Genomic DNA, 15499 nt, shown 5'->3' with positions numbered 1-15499 from the left:
TAGTGCACACAGTTTTAATCCCAGCATTAGCAAGGCCGAGGCAGGAAGATCTCTGTGAGTTCCAGACCAGCCTGGTCTACAGAGTGAGTTCCAGCACAATCAGGGCTGCACAGGAAAACCCTGTCTCGGAAAAAAAAATTAAAATAAAAATATGAAGACAGGGCTGGGGACTGTGGCTCATTGACATTGTCCTTGCCTAACACTGGTGAGGCCCTGGGTTCCATTCCCAGCACTGCAAGCAAGAATAAGGCAAAACAAAATGAAAACAGAACATGAACTACAGATTCAAAGCTTAGCAGGAAATGCACAATTCTGTTTACTTAGAATCAGACAGGAAACACAATTCAGAACAATTGCAGAAGCTAAGAAATGGTTCACATTTTCAAATACTTGAGAAAATGAACAAAACTTGGTTTAACTACCTGCCAAACCTCTCTGGCTCCTCTTCCTCCAGTTTTTGGCTGCCCTTGATCATCTTTCTTCTAGTGGGAGCATGGACGAGTCAACTTTTCTTCTAATACAGCTGGCAAGGATGTGGTTTCAGCAATGACAATTTTAGCGTTATGATCTGTTGTTAGCAGTCCTGTGTATATTTAGGGAGGATTGTTTTAAAATGGGTGCAAATGTCTACCAAGTTTCTTGCCTAGAAAAAGCTGAAAATTGAGAGAGGGGAGTGGGACAGGTACTTGTGGTCTGATCACCTGAATTTGTCCGCTGGAGTCCACATGGTAGAAGAAAATTTGGATCTCTGTGAGTTCAAGGCCAGCCTGGTTTACAAAATGAGGCCAGTGGCTGGAGAGATGGCTCAGACGTTAAGAGCACTGGCTGCTCTTCCAGAGGTCCTGACTTCAATTCCCAGCAACCACATGGTGGCTATAGTGAGATCTGGTGCCCTCTTCTGGCCTGCTGGCACAGATGCAGACAGAAGGAGGAGGAGACGAGGAGGAAGAGACAAACACTTGCAAGGTATCCCTCTGGACTCGGTAAGCATGCTGCGGCATATACGCACATTTATGGGCCCAGAGGGTGGTGGTGGGGAATAAATACACATTTTTAAAAATAACTGAAAAGGCTGGTGATGGAGCTCAGTTGATAGGGTGCTTGGTTCCACCCCCAGCACCTAAAACTGCAGGGTCGTCTATGCCTATAACACCAGCACTCCAAGAGTAGAGGGTTAGGAGATAGGAGATCAAGGCCAGCTGAAACTACACGGGACTGCTTCAAAGAGAACAAAACAGGCTCCAAAACCGGATGGACTCCAGGGCCTCCGGAATATCAGTCTAGCTTTCCACCAATTTTTATTTAATTTATTACAATTTATTCACTTTGTATCCCAGCTGTAGCCCCCTCCCTTATACCTTCCCTATCCTGCCTTCCCTCCCTCTTCTCTTCCCATGCCCCTCCCAGAAAATATTTCTTAACTAGTTTGACCTTGACCTTGCTGTAGAGGTGTGTCATGAAATTTATGTTATCTTTATCAGTGTCGCCATTTTAGTCAAAGGAGTAGGAAATTAAATTCTTCCTATTGTTCTATCACATAAATTGCTGTGCAATTCGGGAGGTTGAAGCGGGAAGATCTCTGGCACCAGGCCATCCTGGGCTAAGCAGCAAGATCTTGCATGAAAAAAACAAAACAAAAAAAACCCAAACAAACAAAAAAAAACAGGCTGCAAGTCTGATGACCTGAGTTCAATATCCAGGTAGAAGGTGAGAACCAACTTTTTTTTTTTTAAGTAAAGATTTATTTATTTATTTACTATTTTTACAGTATTCTGCCTGCATGTGTGCCTGCAGAGGGCACCAGACCTTGTTGTAGATGGTTATGAGCCACCATGTGGTTGCTGGGAATTGAACTCAGGACCTCTGGAAGAGCAGCCAGTGCTATTAATCTCGGAGCCATCTCTGCAGCCCTGAGGATCTATTCTTAAAAGTTGTCCTCTGACCTCTACAAACTTGGTCTGTGGTACACATACATGTGCACACACACACACACACACAAAAGAAATATGGTTTGGTTTGGTTTGGTTTCTCGAGACTAGGTTTTTCTATGTAGACTAGGCTGTCCTGGAATCACTTTGTAGACCAGGTTGGCCTCCAGCTCACAGAGATCCGCCTGCCTCTGCCTCCCCAGTGCTAGGATTAAAGGCGTAAACTACCACTGCCTGGCAATAAATGTAAGTTGTCTTTTTTTTTTTTTTAAAGAAAGAAAAGAGGGGGTTGGGGATTTAGCTCAGTGGTAGAGCTCTTGCCTAGCAAGCACAAGGCCATGGGTTCGGTCCTCAGCTCTGGGAAAAAGAAGGAGGAGGGAGAGAGAGAGAGAGAGAGAGAGAGAGAGAGAGAGAGAGAGAACCTCCCCCCAAATGAAAGGAAACAAGAATAAAAAAGAAAGAAAAAAGTTAGGTGTAAGAACTCTGGGGAGGCAGAGGTAAGAGAGAGGGAGAGAGATATTTTTTTAATAACTCATTTGTTTTTATTTCATGTGCATTGGTGTTCTGTCTGCATGTATGTCTGTCTATGTGAGGGTGTCAGTGTCACAGACAGTTGTGAGCTGCCAAGTGGGTGCTGGGAATCGAACCCAGGTCCATCTGGAAGAGCAGTCTGTGCTCTTAATGGCTGAGCCATCTCTCCAGCCTGAGAGAGAGAGAGAGAGAGAGAGAGAGAGAGAGAATGAATGAATTTCATTGCATGCTCAGTTGCCATTATATCTACTGCATCGTTGATTTCCGTTGTGTGAGACCTTTCCTGGGGAAACAACACACACACACACTCACACACAACTCTCTACTTACCCTAGACAGGGAACCCAGGACAGACAGACCAAAGTAATGACTGCGACCAAAGTGCAGCTTGATGAACTGCTGAGGTTTTCCTGGGGTTACTAGCAGGAGTATGGGTGGAAGGTCACTTCAAAAGGCCACCCCAAACACGGGTGACATTTCCTGGAATCGAGAACCCTGAAGTTCTCTGCAAGATTGGACAACTGGACAACTGGACAGATCCAAGAGAGCGCCTTTTGGCAGCTGGTTGGAGTTTCTCCTCTCCCGGCACTGTTGACCACCTCTAAAAGCCAAGGAAAGAAAAGGCCTTTAGAACTTTGCAGGTCTCAGCTTTCTCGGCTGAAGCAATGTTTCCCAACCCTTTCTGTTAGTTCAGGTTTTTGTTTGATTTTTGTTCTATGCGTATGATTGTTGTGCCAGCATGTATGGGTACCATGTATGTCCCTGGAGGTGAAGGTACCATATGGTGCTGGGAAGCAAACCTGGGCCCTTTACAAGAGCAGTCAGTGCTGGACCATTCATGAACCAGCCTGCCTCCATCTCAGGCTCGAAAGCCGTCTTATAGTGAAGATAAACCAGGTTCATTTCTGTTTATGATTAAATCTGTTTCTCAGGGACGAGGCTGAGCCCTACCTGTAACCTTAACCACAAGAGGTAACAACCATGCCTTTGTCTCAGGAGATTGTTAAGAGTACCTTGTTATGACCACCTTGCAAACACGTCTTCGTTTCGGACGGTTATTATGACAACTCGTTATGCTCGGCTTTTGGAATCCCGCCCATTTGCCTGCCAAATCCCCCATTTAGAACCCCCTTTCCCCGGAGCTATAAAAACTTCCTGGGATGTCTTCCTCACATCCAAGGCTGACTTTTTGGACAACCCCACCCCCGTTAGGGGGAGGCAGCCCATTTACACAAATAAAAAAAGAGCTTGCCGCTGAGCAGACAGGGCAGGAGGATCTCCGAGGCCAGCCTGGTCTACAGAGTAAGTTCTAGGACAAGTCAAGACATAGAAAACCCTGTCTTAGGTGGGGTTGTGGGGGGATGAGGAAACTTGCTTTCATTAATTTGGCTGGGGTGATTTGGGTTGGACTCTTTGGAGCTAACACCATCTCTATAGGCCTCTTTGAATTTCTTTCTTTCTTTCTTTCTTTCTTTCTTTCTTTCTTTCTTTCTTTCTTTCTTTCTTTCTTTCTTTCTTTTTTTATACGGATAGGTGTTTTGCCTCCATGGACATCTGGCGTACTGCATGCATGCAGATCTTGAGGAGATCAGGAGAGGACACTGGATCCCTTGAAACTGGAGTTATAGATCGTTGTGAGACACCACGTGTGTGTGGGGGGGGGGGCAGGAATTGAAGCCAAGTCGGTTGGAGAAGCAGTTGGTACCCTAAAGCCAGGTCTCCAACCCATTTCCACAGACCCTCTCTCGGCTCTGCACACGTGAAACTGTTTCCCTTCCGCCACCCACTTCCCAGCTGCCCTTAGCTCAGTACGGCGCTACCTGGTGGGCAGGCAGATTATTCCTGGAAGGCATTCCTGTCCCAGGATGGCTGGTAATTCATATGGAAATATTTTGGTCCACTAAGGTCATACCAACTGTATCTCCAAGTCAGCTTCTCGGATGCGGAAGCCCTGTGGGCATGGGACAAAGGGAGAGTTTTAGTTGGTAGAGGTAGCAGTGTTTTTTTTCTCCTTTTTTAAATTTTATTTTTTAAATATTATTACAGTTTGTTAATTTGTATCCCAGCTGTAGCCTGCTCCCTCCTTCCCTCCCAATCCCACCCTCCCTCCCTCATCTCCTCCCTGCCCCTTTCCAAGTCCACACAGTGTTTTGTTCTTTAAACTGGATTAGCTGGCTTCGAACTCTCAGTGAACACCTCCCCCCACCCCCGCCCCGGTCTGTGCCTTTCCAGCGTCGGAGTGTCGGGATTACAGATGTACACCAGCCACCACCTAAACAGAGCTCATACCCTCCCCTTTCTCCAATTTTACACCCCTGTATGATAGCAGTGTTGATTTCTGGGGCCCGGCTGCAAGGGTTTCCAACAAGCCAGGAGCCTGAGGCTTGAGCGTTTGCCCCAGGTTCGTGATCTGGGTATGCGTGAAGCGAAAGGTTTGGGTGCTTTGTGAGTTCTGGTTAACAAAGGACAAAAAGAGAGAGAGAGAGAGAGAGAGAGAGAGAGGGACGCAGGAGACTCTGAGAGGGCGAGGGACAAAGCCCTTGCAACTGCGCAGCCGCCTTAGCTCCCTCCCCCGGGCCGTTGAACAGACACCCCCTCTCCTCGTCGTTCATGCCACCCTGGGGCCACTAGAGAGCAGCAGAGCCTCATCTCAGGCGAGGTAGGGCACAGGCGCCGGCTTGCCAAGACCGACTTCGGAACCTTGCTCCCGTGGACTTCCGGTGACGCCACCCATCCCTGGCAACAAAAAGTGTGCCCTCTTGGCCTGGTACAGAGCCGCAGAGGCCTGACGGATGCTGACCTATTCAAGATCACACGACACTACGGCCTAGTTGTCGCCCCGATGGGCAAAGGTTCACCTGTCTGTGGGGCCAGAGGTCACAGAGCTGGCAGATGTCACAGATCCCCAGTCGTCACCGTTGTGAGCCTAGAAGCTCCCTCCTCCTGTCCCAGGCATTTGATGGGGACTCTTTTTTTTTTTTTTTTTTTTTTGGCTCTCTTTAATTTTAATTTTTAATTTTTATTTATTCATTTTACATCCCTGTCAGAGCTCCCTTCGTTCCGGTCGCACCCTCCCCTCCCCGTTTCCCCGTATCTCCCTTCCCCTACTCCTCAGAGAAGAGGAGCCCCGCCCTTACACACCCCTACCCCAGCATATCAAGATTCAGGCAACAGGCTCAGTCCCATTCCCCGTACTAGGGCACCCATATGTGGACTGAGCTGCCCATGGGCTACCGCTGTGTACGGGGCCTAGTTCCAGTCCATGCATGGTCCTTGGCTGGGGCTTCAGTCTCTACAGCCTCCCCTCCCCCCACCGGGCCCCGGTTAGTTGGCTCTGTTGGTCTTCTTGCGGAGCTCCTGTCACCTCTGGTGGTTGGGGACTCTTAAAAGCAGCCAGATCCCAGCCTGCCTTCAGGGCCTCATTGCCAGCAGCTGCCAAAGGCGACAGGTCATACCCTTTCCAAAGTTCCCTCCATCATGACTCACTCTCCATCCAGCCCTATCTGTCTTTCCATCTCTCGCTCTCTGTTTGGCTCTCTCTGTGATTCTGTCTTCCCCCTCCCCGACAAAAATCCCTTGCCTGAGATCTGCCTCGTGGTATGATCTTTGCAGTATATCTTATCCCCAACCGGCAAGGTACTCTCCCTCCTCCCCCAACCCTAACTCTGATGATACGGGATATGATGAGGACTTTTCTGACATGCAGTCCTGCCACTGAGCTCACACCCTCAGCTCTCTGAGCTGTGTTTTTGGTCTTTGGTTTGGGGTTTTTGTTTTGTTTTGTTTTTTTGTTGTTGTTTTGAGGCAGAGTTTCTCTTCCTGTAGCCCTGGCTGTCACAGACCAGGCTGGCCTCAAACTCAAAGCAATTCGCCTGCCTCTGCCTCCCAAGTACTGAGATGAAAGACACGTTCGCCCTGCTTGTGTTTTTCGTCATCACTATTTTTATTTTTAATTATGTGTGTGTAGGCACATAGAGCTTGTGTCCTCAGAGGCCAGAGGCATGGATACCCCTAGAACTGGACTTAGAATGGCTGTTCCCACCATCACTGAATTGTGCATTTTAAAGGTGATTACAGGACAGTGAGAGAGATGGCACAGAAAACCCAGGTTTGATTCCCAGCACCCACCTAGGGGATCCAACTTCCTCTTCTAACCTCCAAGGGCACCAGACACTCATGTGGTACAAATGCAAACACCCATGAAAATGAAGCATTCATACCTATACTAATAAAATAAAAGAAATCACAAAAAAAAAAAAAAAACAACCACGGCCACCTGCTGTGGTAATCTTGTAATCTACTATTTTTCTCTTTCAGTGCAGGGAGCGTAATCCAGACCTTTCAGGAGCACTCTCCCGCTGAGCCACCTTGCAAGTGAGATCATCTCTTACCATGATTTTTGTTTGTTTGTTTATTTTTTTGTTTGGGGGGTTTTGTTTGTTGTTGTGTTGGAGATAGGGTCTCATGTAGCCCAAGCCCATGTAGTTCAATGGCTTTAAACTTATTCCAATCCTCCTGCCTCCATGTCCCAAGTTCTGAAATTACAGGCATGTGACACCACTCTCTCTTTCTATACGTATGTATTGTTATGCCCAAGTCTCATGGACCCCAAAGATCACCAAGGATGCAAACACAGTAGGGTCTTTTTTATTACAAGCTAGAGCTCAGGCCCACACTGTCACTATCACAGCAGCTCCGGAGTGTAGAGCACCGAGCTCAGGGGGAGGAGGGTTTTTATTTAGGGTTACAGCAAGGCTGGGAAATTCCAGCTATGCAGTTTTATGATTGATTGACATTTATCAAATATCGGGTGTCCGGAGCAGATTGTTTGCCCAGAGGGCCAAGCCAAACCGTAATTGTTTTACTCATCCCATTATAAAGATCACCTGGGTAAATTCCAGGTATTCATTGATTAGTCATTGCTGGGGGTGATGGTTAAATATTACTGGGGTTTCTCCAGGCTATTCCTTGGGTAGGGGACTCCATTGTCTTCTTCCTGGAATTGATGACGTATGGCCTAGTTCCTGGGACTGGTGACTTTTGGGGTGTGTGGGGTCAGGCCTGGTTCTCTCATTCCCCCATTCTCATGGTTATGTGAAGGCCCAATCATGGGTCTTCCAGATATGACCCCTCGGTGTCCTCCAGATTTACCCTTCCATAACGGGTTCTGAGTGTCATTGATTGTATTGCTCCCAAGTGTTCCTTCATAAAAGCTACCGAGAGGTTTAAAATGCAAGGCCCAAAGGTAAAAAGCAAAATCAAGAGGAGTAGGAGTCCCAGCAGGGTAGGTAGTATGCCAAGGAGAACTGTTATATCCTCTCTCTCTTTCCAGTGTCTCTCCAGGCCTTTTTTTTTTTTAAACTCTTGCTAAGGATTCCCTAATCACTCCTGAGTGGTTTACATAAAAGCAACATTCCTCTCTAAGAGCTACACACAGCCCGCCCTGCTGTAAAAACAACAGATCCAAGCCCCTTCTGTTTTGCAACACTGCTTCTGCCAGGGAATCAACATTTTTCTTTTCTAAAAGGGTGATGGAGTCCTCAAGGCATTGAATATCTTCATCAACGCCTTCCTTTAAGCCGTTAATAATTCTGGCTTTGTACAGCCAGTGCTGCAATACCAGTTCCTGCTCCAGCTAAGCCGGTCCCCAAGATAACAGCTGATGTCAGGGATAGAGGGTCCCTCCTGTATCTAGCCAGTGTACCTGGTTCCTGGATGAGCGCTGGATCACCCCTTCTTTGGGGTGCTAGTTAATTCGTAGGACTGGCTGGGCCAGCACACAGAAACGTTGAGCGTGGTGAAGGACTGTTCCACGGACCCACGGGGCCAGCCCTAGGGAGCATGCCCATCACGCCTGTGTCGGCGGCAGCACCAGGTACTTGGTTGTCTGGTCAGAGGACAATTGCAGCGATGTTTACCGAGGTGCCGATGGGAGGCTGGCACATGCCCCACGCCTAAGACTCTCCTACGACTGACTGAAGGGTGAGTCTTACACCCTCCCTGTGCCACCAGTGGCACCCGTTGGCATCGGAGGAGAAGTCGGTTGTGCCATTGAGAGCAATGCCCTCATAATGGGGGTGGGGAGTGGAATTATAGCATAACCCAGCAGGACTTTGCAAGGGCCGGCCTGGAGTCGTTAATTACTTGGTATGTACTAAGTAAGCATCATAGGCCAGAGAGGGTCTGTCTCTTGCGTTTGGGGGTTTCCGTCTACTTTGGCGGAGCCCAAGTGGAGAGGTGTCTCAATGCTATTAGGGTGAAGAGTCACTTGGAGCCTAACAGTAGTCGGTCTGGCGGGGGCCAATACCTGACTGGGGCCCATTGCCTCATTATTTTGTTCCTGTGGGGTGGGGGTGGGGGTTTACAACCAGCTTAACATTGAACAGCGATCCTTCATGGTAGCTGCCAACCTCATAAAGTCTGAGTCCTGGGTCCGTCCGGCTTCCCAGGATGTGTATTTTTTTTTTTTTTTTTTTACCCCGAGGGGTAAACTGATGCTTTAAACTTGCCGATAATGGGGCAAGCTGGATCAAGTCTTCCCTAGGAGTGGACCACTTTTAGCAGAGGTTTCACATCTGCATGGTTGACAAAACAAAAACAAAAAAAAACCAAAAAACAAAAACCTCATTTGGACCCCACACTCTCGAGTCCTTCCTCCTCCACCGGGGTTAGACATAGAAATCCCTCCACCTACACAGGTAGGCATCAGTTATTTCTTTGGCAGACTATGGAGATCGAATGTCGGATCTGGAAACCAGGTGCCTCTTGGGGCAATTGTTGAATTCAAAGGGTTGGTTGGGGACTCGATGGTGAGGCAGGGGAGACTGTCAGGGAGAGCAAAGTACACAGTAGGCTCAGGATTGTTTGAGCTTTAACTTGAGTGGATTCTCGGGGTCCCTCGTGGCCTTCTAGCCTGGAGTCAGGACCACCACGCAGTCTTCTTTCACAGCGAATGAATGGGTCAGCAGGCCAGGCGTGAGTGTAAATGGACCCAAGATGTCACTCCGTCCACCTTCAAGGCCGTGGGGGGGTGGTCAGTTACACAGCGTAGGGTCCCTTCCACTAAGGCTCCAGGGACCCTGCCAATGCCTCTTGACAATGACCCAATCACCAGCCTGGTACTGGTACTGGGAGGACCCATCTCGTCTCGTAGAGAACACACAGTTTGGGCCAGACATGTTTGTGGGACCATTGGACTCCCCGAAGGTCATCCAGTTGATCTCCTTCCTCAAATTCAGTGATTACCTTGGCCTGAAGGTTTGCAATAATGGGTGGGGTTTGCCAAACATGATCTCAGAAGGAGTGAGCCCCATCTGATAAGGGGATTGAGCACCCACCCAATAGAGTGCAAAGGGAAGGGGAGTCACCCAGTCACCGCCGGTCTCTAAGGTCAATTTAGTTAAGGTCTCTTTTTAGAGTCCTACTCATTCTTTCTACCTGGCCTGAACTCTGGGGTCTATAAGCACAATGCAATTTCCAGTCAATCCCCAGAACTGTGGCCAAATTCTGACTTACCTTGGACACAAATGCTGGTCCATTGTCTGGCCCTGTCATCTGTGGAAAACCATACCTGGGAAGGATGTCTTCTACTCGTTTCTTTGTCACCACTTGAGCAGTCTCGTGTTTTATAGGAAAGGCTTCAGTCCATCCTGAGAAAGTAGCTACAAATACCAACAAACAGCGATGCCCATACTTGCCAGGCCTTACTTCAGTGACGTTTGTTTCCCAATAGGCTCCAGGCCTCCTTCCTCGAAGCCTAGTTCCTGGGTTTTTGGCATTTGGTACCGCATTGGTGAGCTGACACGCCTTACGGTTGTTGGTGATGTTTTTAATTTTTGAGCTGGCCTCCTTGATCTTTATATCTGCATGCCGAACCAAATCCTGCATCCTCTTGACACTCACACGAGAAGACCGATATATCTTCGCCAGCATCCGTTCCCCCAGCTGCTCTAGGAGGATTGGGTTTGACCTCCATCATGCTCCCAGGCATTGAGTCATTGGCAGTCCCTTTATCCAATTTAGATCTTCCTTAGTATACTTGGGTTTTTCTGGGTGGGGGGGGGGGGGAGTTGGGCCACCTAGGTCGACCAGCATGGTGGCCCCAAGATTGGGTTAATTTGAAGGGTGATTTGTTTGGCTACTTGGTTCGCCCAATTGTTTCCTTGAGAAATTGGACTGTGTCCTTTTTGGCGACCTCCGTCCATCCTGGATGAAACTACTCCTGTCAGTGAACCCTGTCCCCTCTCTGCATCCGGCAGTGGGTGGGGTGTCCTTCAGGTCTGATCTGGTCCCGTGAATATGGGCCAGGATTCTGGCACAGTCATGGAGGGGAGCATCGGAGTCTGGGTCTGGCAGGAGAGTGGCTGGATTCAGGGCAGCAGGGACCTGAAAGGTAATTCAGGCAGGATTGAGTAGTAACGCCTGGTAGTGTGTCATGAGGGAGTTGCTAAGCCATTGGTCAGGGGCTGCTTCAGCACTCCCTCAGTGGCCTGTGAGGCAGTGATTGTCCGAACTTGATCCAGAGTCAATTTGTCAGCCTCCTTGGCCAGAAGGGCCACTGCAGCTATGATGAGAAGGCATGGGGGCTAGCCCACAGCTACCAGGTCCAGTTTCCTGGACAAGTAGACCACAGGGTAGCACCATGGGCCAAGTGGTTGGGTGAGACCCCACACCCTTATTCTCATCCACGAGCAGGTGGAAAGGCCACGTTACATCAGGTAGTCCAAGGGCAAGGCCGGACAACAGGGCCTGTTTCAACACCTCAGACGACTGCTGATGACTGCCGGTCCAGAGGAAGCTCGCCAACCTCTCCTTGGTGGCCTCATAGAGGGGCTTGGCGATCTCTGCCAAACCTGGTATCCCTAACCTACAGAACCCAGCAGACCCCAAGAGTTCTTGTTCTTTGGGGTTGGGATTCTAAGGACAGTCTCCTTGCAAGCATCGGAGAGCCAACCCTTTAAGTATGTAGCCCAGGTACCGAACCTGTTCTTTGCACAATTGAGCCTTCTCGGTAGAGGCTCCGTATCCCAGGTCTCCCGGTGTCTGCAACGGATGTTCTGTGCCGACCATCGCAGGCTTCCTGACTGTCTGCTGCCCCGAGCAGGTCATCTACATACTGCAAGAGAGTGAGGTGAGGGTGTCGGCACGGTACTTACCCAGATCCTCATGTAGCACCTCATGGAAGATGGTCACTGAATCCTCGAATCTGGTCCATGTCAATTGCCCATTGAGCCCTTTGTCTGGGACATACTATTCAAAGGCAAAATAGTCTTGACTTTTGGGGGCTAGGGAAAGGCCACTTCTTTTACTTCCCAGTCCTCCCTTCCTGACACCATCTACTTCAGGCACCTCCAACAGGATGGCTGCCAACAGGATCTTTGCCAAGTCCCTGCTCCTCTGCTTCTTCTCTGCCTTTATCTGTTTTTTCCTCTGCACTGTCCTTGCTGTTATATACTTTCTTCGCCACAGTTCCTGAATCTCTCAAACTCTTGTCTCCCAGGTGTTTCACCCTTCAGAGCCTTTTCTTAATGTCTGGGGCAGACTGGTTGATGAAAAGCCATAGCCATTGTGGGCTCTACTCCCATCCCTGACTGACATCATATACCTTGGTCAGATTGGCAGCCATCTTGAGACCTGCCAACAGAGCCTGGTGATAGACTGGAAGTCTCCCCTTCCCTTCAGCGGTGTTAGAATCCCAGGTGGGTCTAGTCAAGGGGAAACAGCATCAATTTGTGCCTGAGCAGTGGTAGGGATTCCAGTCGTTCCAGGAACCAATGTCCTGGCTTCTGTCTGGATGCATTCCCTTTCCTCCGTGGTGAACACCCCCTGAAATAACGTTGACAGTCATCCCAAGTGGGCTGGTGGGTAAACAAGACAGTTTTTAAGCACATCGGCAAGGCTGGTTTACTTCAGCTTTTAGCAGATCCAGATCTCAGCTCATAATCCATAGCTGATCCCTGATTGGGGTCTGTCAGCCAGATGAAAATCTGCTGAGACAGATTTAGACTAGAGGCAGAAGTTAAGATTTGTCTAATAATTAGGGGAAAGTGAAGAATCTCAAGACCAAGGGAAAAATTCCATTTCAAAATCAGGTGGGTGTACTTGTTTAGAAAAAGCAGGTGTCTTCAAAATAACCAGAATAGACTTATGCCATTAAGACCTAGTAAAAGCTATGGCTTTGAGTCAGAGATAGACACATTGGACAGAAATGTTTTAGCATAATTAGAAGCAAAAGCTTATATCAGAAAACTACCAAAAGGAAATGGAGAAAGAAAGAAAGAAATGCTTTCCTCTTCTCCAAGTTGCCTTTGGTTTTATCACAGCAATAGAAACCCTAACTAATATCAGTCTCAGGAAAGACCCCTGTGCTCAGATTTTTGGTTCTCTTGCTCTCCTTGTGGAGTTCCTGTCCTCTCTAGATCTTACTGCTTCCCACTTCTTTCCTAAGATTCCCTGCACTCTGCCCAAAGGTTGCCCATAAGCCTCAGCATCTACATTGATAGTCTGCAGGGCAGAGCTTGTCAGAGATCCTCTGTGTCAGGCTCCTGACTTGTTCCCTCTTTTCTCCTTCTTCTGATGTCCATCCTCTTTGCTTTTCTGGATAGGAATTGAGCATTTTAGCAAGAGTCCTCCCTCTTGTTTGATTAGTTTCTTTAGGTGTACAGATTTTAGTAGATTTATCCTATATTATATGTCCATATGAGTGAGTATATACTGCATCTTTCTGCATGGAGATAACCTAAGACCCCTGCACAGATGTAGCCCATGGCAGTTCAGTATCCAAGTGGGTTCCATTGTAATAGGAACAGGGACTGTCTCTGACATGAACTGATTGGCCTGCTCTTTAATTACCTCCCCCTGAGGGGGAAGCAGCCTTACCAGGCCACAGAAGAAGACACTGCAGCCACTCCTGATGAGACCTAATTGACTAGGATCAGAAGGAAGGAAAAGAAATCCTCCCCTATCAGTGGACTTGGGGAGGAGCATGCATGCAGAGGGTAAAGGAAGGGAGGGATTGGGACGAGAGGAGGGAGAGAACCACAGGGGGGATATAAAGTGAATAAAGTGTAATTAATAAAGAAAAAAAAAAGAAACCCTAACTAAGACTGAGAGAACCAGGCCTGACCCCCCACCCCAAAAGTCACCAGTCCTCGGAACTAGGTCATAGGTCACCAATTCCAGGAAGAAGATAATAAAGTCCTCTACCCAAGGAATACCCTGGAGGTAACCACAAGAATGGAAGGGTATCTTATCTCAGAGTTGGGCATCCGTGCTGCCTAGTCTGCTGAACTTACAGTAGAACATTCAAGGCATAGAAATATCTACCATTCTTGGGGTCTATAGATAGCTTGCTCAATGTTAGTTAGCCACAATCACTTTATAACAAGCTTGCCTTTGTTGAATGTCACCCAACTGTGTAACCCTAAATAAAACCCCCCTCTCCCTGAGCTTGGGGCTCTATACTTGAGAACCACAGCATCTGTGACAGTGTGGGTCAAGCTCCAGCTTGTAATAAAGACTCTACTATTTGCATCGGAATCAGCTCCTTGGTGGTCTTTGGGGTCCAAGAGACTTGGGCATAACAGACATTCATTAAATTTGCAGGTTGCTATTTTTCCAGCATAGACTGGAACCCAAAAAGCTTCAGCAATCCTGTCTGCTCTCCTTCACCCCAGAACTGGGGTTATTAGTGGTAGCATATAGGCAGCCTGCTTCTGGGTTGCCTAGTTAACCCCTATGATTTGATGTCATCATGTGTTGCCCACCAGGTGTGTGGCAGGCTCAGCTCAGCTGTGAGAAACTACAATAAAAAGACCCTCATGTGTTTTGCAGTGGAGTCGATTCCTGTAGATCTTTTGGGGGCTCGCGAACTGGGTATAACATTTGGAGGTCCCACCGAGATTCAAGGCCCCCCCAAGACCTCAGGACTGATCCGGAGGGTCTCATACCAGCTGGTAAGTGTCGTGTCTGTGTCTCAGTCTCCATCATTGTCGCTTTGTGTGGTGTGCAGTGTTCCCATTGGCGCCTATCTTCTGTATTCTGTTCTGCCTCGAGGCATCTGTATGAGTGACTAAACGTGATTTAGACAGATGTGTCAAACAATCACAGTCACTGAAGTTGGGAGAGACGTCCCCCAACTTCATCAGTATCTGGAGGTGGTCTAGAACCACCCACCACTCTGAGGCTTCTGTGGCAGAGGAGCCAGAGTGGGAATCTAAAGGTCTGTTTTTAATTTGGCCAGCAGGTGGGTGTTTTTTTGTCTCAATGTCTCTGTGCAGTATTTGTTTGTGTATACCTTCTGTTTTCTGTTCTGAAAGGCCTCATGAAACTTGTTTAAAATATTAAAACTTGTATAATATGTGTTTATAAGGTCTATGAACGCATATGTATGATTACCACGTGGTATATGAAGTGCCTCAGTGCCTCGCCGCCATCTTGACTTTACCATGTGGTTTATAATGTGACCACCATCTTGGTATGGGTAAAAAAAAGAAAAGAAAAGAAAAGAAAACCTTAGTCAAATAACTTTCATTTCCTTCTAGGTTAAAAGGATGAGTTATTTTAAATTGGTATTGGTTTTAAAAATTAAATTGCTTACACTGGTAAATTCTGGTTTTAAAATCTGGTTTTGACTTTTAAGATTATGGTTATGCCTTGTGACTTCTCTCCTACAAAAGGGGTACTTTGTTTTGATATTGCAAAAACGGGTTTTTAAAAAAAAATTGTTTAAATGTTTAAGGCTATAAAATGTTTAAAGTTCATCAGGCATTTGGGTATGACAATGATCTTGGGCAGTCTAACAGAAAATTTAAAAGTTTCTCGATACTTTGGGGGAGAATAAAAATACTTTGGTATTTATTTTGTTAATTTTACTAAGTAAAACTAAGCCATTTGGTTTGCACTAATTGAGAAAATTGCAGTTTTTAGAATGTATCTTATGGAGAGCTGTTTGTTAAGCTGCTTTGTTTATGGAAAAACATGTTTTCACCAAGTTCCTTAAAACTTGTTCTAGTTCCTTAGAGTTTGTTTGTTACCTTTAT

The 15499-nt window shown here is 47.5% G+C and overlaps 1 long non-coding RNA gene across 1 annotated transcript; it reads left to right on the top strand.

Moving 5' to 3' along the window:
* Positions 1-932: 932 nt before the first annotated feature.
* Positions 933-14410, top strand: LOC132650133 (uncharacterized). The gene is made up of 3 exons (XR_009588498.1): positions 933-983; positions 6777-6833; positions 14292-14410. It is a non-coding gene; the product is annotated as an uncharacterized LOC132650133 (long non-coding RNA).
* Positions 14411-15499: the final 1089 nt, after the last annotated feature.

Source organism: Meriones unguiculatus, chromosome X (genome assembly GCF_030254825.1).
Source record: "Meriones unguiculatus strain TT.TT164.6M chromosome X, Bangor_MerUng_6.1, whole genome shotgun sequence".
Taxonomy (NCBI): Eukaryota; Metazoa; Chordata; class Mammalia; order Rodentia; family Muridae; genus Meriones; species Meriones unguiculatus.
Note: the sequence above shows the minus strand (reverse complement) of the source record. Positions and strands in the feature narration are given on the sequence as shown.